This window comes from Arachis ipaensis, chromosome B06 (assembly GCF_000816755.2).
Source record: "Arachis ipaensis cultivar K30076 chromosome B06, Araip1.1, whole genome shotgun sequence".
Classification (NCBI taxonomy): Eukaryota; Viridiplantae; Streptophyta; class Magnoliopsida; order Fabales; family Fabaceae; genus Arachis; species Arachis ipaensis.
The window spans coordinates 35,467,345-35,474,584 of NC_029790.2; positions in this window are offsets into that span (position 1 = coordinate 35,467,345).

Sequence of the window (7,240 nt, forward strand, 5' to 3'; positions counted from 1 at the left end):
GTCGAATTGAAGATTAGGGTTCAAACACTAAGGTAGCGTTTGTTTTGAGGTACTGAGACAGAGACTGAGAGACTGAGACTCAGTATCATGTTTGTTGGTTTAGAGACTGGTACTAAAATTTTTGTCTCTGTCTCTAAAATTTCAGTATTTTAGTACCTCCAAAAAGTAGGGACACAGGGGGCTAAAATTTTTAAAGATGGAGACTGAAACTTTAATAACATTTTATACCTAAAATATCCTCATAAATTAATTAATTTCAATTTTACCATTTGTACAAATTAAATTAGAGTTTCATTCTTGTTTCAATTTCTGTCTCTCACTTTGCACCAAACAGAATACTGAAATTTATTTCAATCTCTGTCTCTTAGTCTCTGTCTCTCAGTCTCAGTCTTTCCGTCTCTGTCTCTCCACCAAATACTACCTAAGAGACTGATTTGAACTGTTTCAGCATAGTTACCTTGTTAGCAATAGCAGGGGATACCTAGGTGCCTGCCACGGTGGCAGTAAACGTCACACGTCCGCCAACTCAGCAAGGGAGATGACAGAAGGACGAACGTGAATAACTCGGTTATCTTTTGAGGATTATTTTGATTAACTTTATCTTTCGGAAACGAAAATGGTATATCTTTCAGGGACGATTTTGACTATTAACTCATAATATTAAAAGACTATCAGAATTTATTAAATTTTTAAAATTTTTGAATTTGTTATTAAAATAAAATATATTTTTAAATTATTAAACTATCTAAAATTAAATTATGATTAAGTAATAATTAAAAACAATAAATTCTAATAGTTGCTTGCATTTCTCATACATATACACCCGTGGTTTTTATCATCCTCATGGCTTCTCTAAGATCCTCTATGGAAAAAGAAAAATCAAGTTTGGCATTACACATGCAATGACACATGTGCTTCAGTTCAATTGTCATTGCAAGTTTTTACACTAGACCCCTCCGAGACTCGGAGTCAAAGTTGTTATTACTTATTAGCATTATTATTAAAATCAGATCGAACCGGATCGATTGATTTAGGGGTGTTCAAATCCAAACCGATTTAAATTAAATTGTTTATCCAATTCGATCTAAATCGAAAATCGATTAAAACCGTACTAATTCAGATTCTATTGGATTCTATTTTTTACAAACCGCTGGATTGGATCGGATTTCGAATCTACTTTTCATAACCGATCCAATCAAATTCAAACCGCACAATATGTTATAATATTATTATTTTATTATTATATTTATAATTATACTTATAATATGTTCAATTTGTTATACATTGTTCTATTATTCATGTATTATTATTATTTAATAAATATTTTATGTTCAAAATGTTATTTATTTATTTATTTTAACTAACCTATAATTTTATTTCTATTGTTATGTTATCGTTAGCTTTTTAAGATATTATTAAGACTTGTTATATCATTGTTGATTATTTAAAATTTGATGTTGAGACTTATTATATGTATTTAATTTTTTTTATTTAAAACCGCAAATTCAAACCAATTCAAACCGTTTGTAATCGGATCGGATCGGATCGGATTTCCAAAAAAATTTCATCCAATCCAAACCGTACCGCACATAAATTAAGCGTTCGGATCGGATGACTTTTTCCCTTAAAACCGAACCAAATCGTACCGCAAACACCCCTAAATTGATTCGACCAAAAATTTAATAAATTAATGGTTTAATCGATTTAGTTCATCAATTAGACCTTACATGCAATTAATTTGGTCAACAAGACTCTGAATAGTTAAAAATTGAACACTTTTTGTTGAATAGTGTAACATTTTGGTTTTTGTGATTGAATCGCGTATACAAATTTTATGTTTTATTTGCATAATATCTATGACAATTTTTTTTTGGCAAACTTTAAAATAAAATGAATAATAATATATGTTATTATTTAATTTTATTTGACGAAAAATATCACTTGATATTAAGCTCAAAAAATTATAAAAGTTTAACTTTATTAATATCATTTACATTAGTAATTTATCTAACTTTTATTTTAATTAAATACCACCACTTGAGATAATTATTTGAGCTTTTACCATGTCTAATAATTACTTTAATTACCTTCCATGATATTTAAAAAGTAACCTTACTGACTTAGCAGTTTAAAATCGCAACATGCAGTTCTTAATACTGGGAGGATTTTTTTTTATTTTAGACTTTCCGAGCTTGATTTCTTAAGATCCGTGACTCTTACAAAAATTCTAATCCGATAGAAGTAACCGTATCTTCCTCCTCTATGCGGTGACGTGTGTTTTATTCGGTGGAATCGCGAAGTGGAGCTGCCCTTGCCAGGAACCAATTCATCTGAACCAAGGAGGGGAGGAACCACCGTGTTTTCGACGTTTTCACTCTGTTTGACCGATCAAAAACCTCCTCTGATATCTTGTGTATATTTTACGCTTCACAAATGTAGGATTTGACTCTTTAATCGGTTAAAATTATGAATTAATTAATATATGTGGTTGGATTGTTGTCTGTTGATGTCTGCTATTCAAATATGTGATTATTGGCTTTGAAATTTTAGCTGAATTGCTGGTGGAATTATTGTTGTGATTCGACCGTATTGAGAATTTGGGAACTGAGATGTTGTTGTTGAATAATTGGATAAAATTTGAGTTATATAATAGTATGTAACTGAGTTTTGTCGGACGAAAGTTGATTTGGGATTAAATATAACTAAATGAATATTTTGAATGGAGATTTCGAGTAAAAAAATAGCAGAGATTTAACTTTTGAGAAAGAAATAATTGATTTGCAATAAAGGGTTTAAAGTGGAAGACGGCTTTGAAAAAAATATGACTCTAATTGAACGAAAAAGGTTTTATTTTGAAAACGGAAGAACCGTATCCAATTTACTTATTTTACTGAAGTTTTGGATATTTGAAAATTTATACAATATTTTGAATAATTTATAAAGTAATTAGTGAAGACTCGAGCTCTTTTATAGAAGTTTAGAGTTATTTAGAGTAATTTTAAAATACGCCAATTTAATTAAAATAACTTGCAAAATATGCCCTTTTTCAAAGTTTAAACATATTTATGAATTTTTTTAAAAGTATTTAATAGAATTTAAACACAACTTTGAGATATTCGAAAAAGTTATTCTAAAGTTAAATCTCATGACCCGTTTCAGTTGATTATTTTAGAAAAATTGTGGAATTCTGCATAAGAAATTATTATATATTGAAAGGTATTTGATTATGTGATGAGATAATTGTGGTTGGAAGTGCTACACCAATGACTCTTCTTGTCATTGATTTATTCGGCGATTGCCGAAGAGCATTACGGGCACTATAGCTCAAGAGTGTGACCCGTCACTTTAATCGTGGGAGCAGTATGGGTGCTATATTCCAAGAGCGTGCAGACACTATAACCCAAAAGTGTACCGGGCACTATACCCTGAAGCGATGGCAACGAGAGACAACGTCCGTAAGGATGTAATGTCGGGCGCGAGTCGAAAACTGACGGATGAGCTCATTACCTACACTAGGGCTAGACATGCATCATACTTGTTTGTGCATATCTCTTGTGTGTTTCGAATTCGTTCTTGTGGTTGTATGTTATGTTATTGTTTGCTTTTGTTTGTTGTTGGCCTATGTTCTTTTGTTGTGGTCGGTTTGATCTGAGACACGTGGCCGTTATGTAAAAGCAAATCAATTTGTTTCACCCCGACCCTACTAAGAACTCCCCATTTCATATCCCTATCTTCCTACCCCCTTCATATGGAGACGAGTGTAATCTTCTGTGAGTTTGAGTAGCCTTATGTATACGGGGATCGTATTCTTCACAGCTTCTATGTGGTGGCCGCGAAACCTTGAGTCCGTAAGTACGTAGTTAGAGATCATCCCTTTCAGCACCCGCTAGATTCACTCCTCTTTGATCCTGATGCACCGTATGCTTTTCTGCTGTCATGGTTACATTCCGATTCTGTTCACCATCCTTTTGATCACATGCATGGATGTCCCATTCCTACACATCAGGATGGTTAGGTAGTGTAACACCCTCACTATCAGAATGTCACGCTTCCAGCTGCGCTACTCTGATAGCGAGAATATTATGACGACTTTCATTTATTTAATAATAAAATATGAGCCTTTAACTCGAAACTATATCGTTGTTTTATTTGAAAAACCGAAAATATTTTTTATTTATCAAACATGCATATATAACCAAATTCCAATCACAACTCTCATACATATAAATTTATATAAACATACTAGACTTCCAATACAAGTAACTTTACAAATATTATAAGCATACATCTCATTATGACTCCTATCCCTCTTACAAAGACATAATAACAAGGGCGAGAAAAAACTATAATATATACAATAATATACAACACAAATCAGATGCGAGAAAGAAACTTCTTAAACTCTTCGTCCGTCTTGAAAAGGAAAATCTGTAGGGGGTGAGAATATCGTCCTTGCTGGTTCTCAGTAAGGAGTTTCTAAAAATTGTCATAAGAGGATACGTATAAAGAAAACTGATTTCAGTTGTAGTGATTATCATTTGTCTTATAAATCTATTCAAAACATTAATAAGTAATTTTTTAAAAATTCAAAGTTCACTTCTTTAGTTAAAAGAATTTCAAAACTCAATTAATATCTCATAACAAAATCAATTTCAGCCTCCCGCCCAACATATAATCATATCTCATTACAGCCTCCGACCCAAATCAAAATCAACTCGGCCTCTGACCCAAATCAACTCAAAACACGGCCTTCAACCCAACTCAAATTAAATCTCCATCAATACTCAATCTCAAAATAGAATCAATTACTAGCATCAAACGGTACAAGGCAATACACTCAAAGAACAATTTCAGCTAGTACCACATCAGGAACAACCCTTAGTGTCACCACCACCAGTATAAGAAATCTCTTAGTTATTCAAACACAATCAAAATGCAAGGAATACACAAACAGAGAGAACAATTACAACAATTAATTCAATAAGCATATAGATACAATTATGCAAATAGGCAAGCCAAATACAAGATGCAACCCAAATAATGCACACAAATGCAAATGATGCATACCTACCCTATGGCCATGAGCTCATCTGTCGATTATACATCCAAACCCGACACACCCGATAGCTAACCTGGATATCGCCTCTCTAAGTGAAGGGAATCCTCAACCTTCCAGGAGGGAATCCTCAATCTCCCAATCCGAGAGAGATTATAATGTAACGATAGGAAATCCTCAACCTAACTCGTTCATACCACAATCAGAAATTGAATCAAAGGGAATCCTTAACCTTCTCCATTCAATTCTCCGATGTAACAAGAAAGAAAATTCTCAACCCCGCTTGTCTACTGCAACAAGAGAGTAAATTCTCAATCTCAGCTTGTCTATCATAGCAAGAGAGAGAATCCTCAATCTCAACCTGACGTGAGTGGGACAAAACCACCGTCCTCACCATATCAATCTAAAACTCCTTTCAATCCAACATAGTCAAATACAACCAAAATTAGAATTAACAATATAAAATTGAACCAAAGAGAATCCTTGACCTTCTATCCAACTTTCTGGTGCGACAAGCGAGGAAATCCTCAACCTCAAGCTTATCCACCACAACAAGAGAAGGAATCCTTAACCTTAAATTGTCTATCATAGCAAGAGAGAGAATTCTCAATCTCAACTTGCCTAGTTACTTCAATAGCAATATACATTCAGTTCACAACACGCCAAGAATCACTTTTTCTCAAATCATTCTCCTTTAAAACCAAAACCACTTTTTATAATATTTTTCGAAACCTTTAAAACAACGTCACTCAAAACCCGTTCTCTTTCATAAAACTCATATTTACTAAATCAAAATCCCCCAAACCAATTTTAGAATAATTTTCAGTTTAAATCCCTTTCAAAAGACTTAAAATCATTTCTTTTTGCCAATCAAACTCAAATACTATAAATTTGCTAAAACTCCCTAAAATGTGATCTTTAATCAAGTTCAAAACATAATCATTTTCATATTAGATCTAACTCAAAATGTAATTCATTTCTTAATAAATCAAAATCAAAACGTAATACTTTTCTTAATAGATAAAACTCAAAACATAATCCTTTCCCTAATAAATCGAACTCAAAACATAATATTTTTCTTAATAAATAAAACTCCAAGACATAATTCATTTCTTTTCTTAATAAATCGAAATCGAAAAATATAATCATTGAATCTAAACTTTTCTAAATAACTCTTCAAACTAAATCTCCAATTTTTATAAAAATTTCGGCAGCATCTCCTCTAAAATTCGGACTTTGCCACTCTTCAAGGGTCCCAACAACCAAACCAAACATCTCTCAATCATTCAAATCACTTCCAATAAACCATTATCACAATAATACCAACTCAACTCAAGGAATCAACAAAGCCTAGAACTCAAGCAGTCAATCTCATCAATCACAATTCAAACTAACTTCAACAAAATCAATTCATAATTTAGAATTCTTAGCCTTCTCAAACAGTTTCAAAACCAAACCACTACTTAATATAAACGTATATAAATCAGATTTCCAACGCAACTCATTTCTCAATATAAACATAACAAACAAATTTTCAAATTAAGCTTTCGTTAACCATCACAACGCTAACTCAATCAGTCAAGAATTCAATCAAGTAAATAATCACATTCTTTCAAAATAATGCAGTCAATCCATAAGACTCACATAACCACCAAAAATATATTTTTGCATCAATATCGATTTATAAAAATTCTTGACAATAACATGAGTTTAAGGAAAGTGCCCCTATCTCGATCGCGACTCAACAACGCGACGAAATTTTGTTTTCTCTCGGCCTGCAACGGCGGCAGCTGCAACCTCACCTCCAAACTACTTTCGCAACAACAGCAACAACAACTCTAATCGTGACATGCAATAACCAGAACTCGATCCTACGTTACCAAAACCTCAGAATTTTTAACCAAATATAACAGAATGCTGATTTCAAGGGTTTCGAAAACGAAAACGCTTACCACAACTAAGAAGAAACGATTGAACCAAGTAGCGGCAGTCCCTGTAGTAGTTTCGGTGGTCAGAAACACCCGACACATTCTTCTCCTCCTTTGGTAGTGATTCTCGTGGCAGCCACCTCTTCGTTCTCTTTCCCATCGACACTCCTCTCTATGGTGGAACAGCTCAACGGAAACAATGGCGGCCTCCATAGATGGCGACGACGAGCACGACAACAGCGGCGAGTCACAGCTC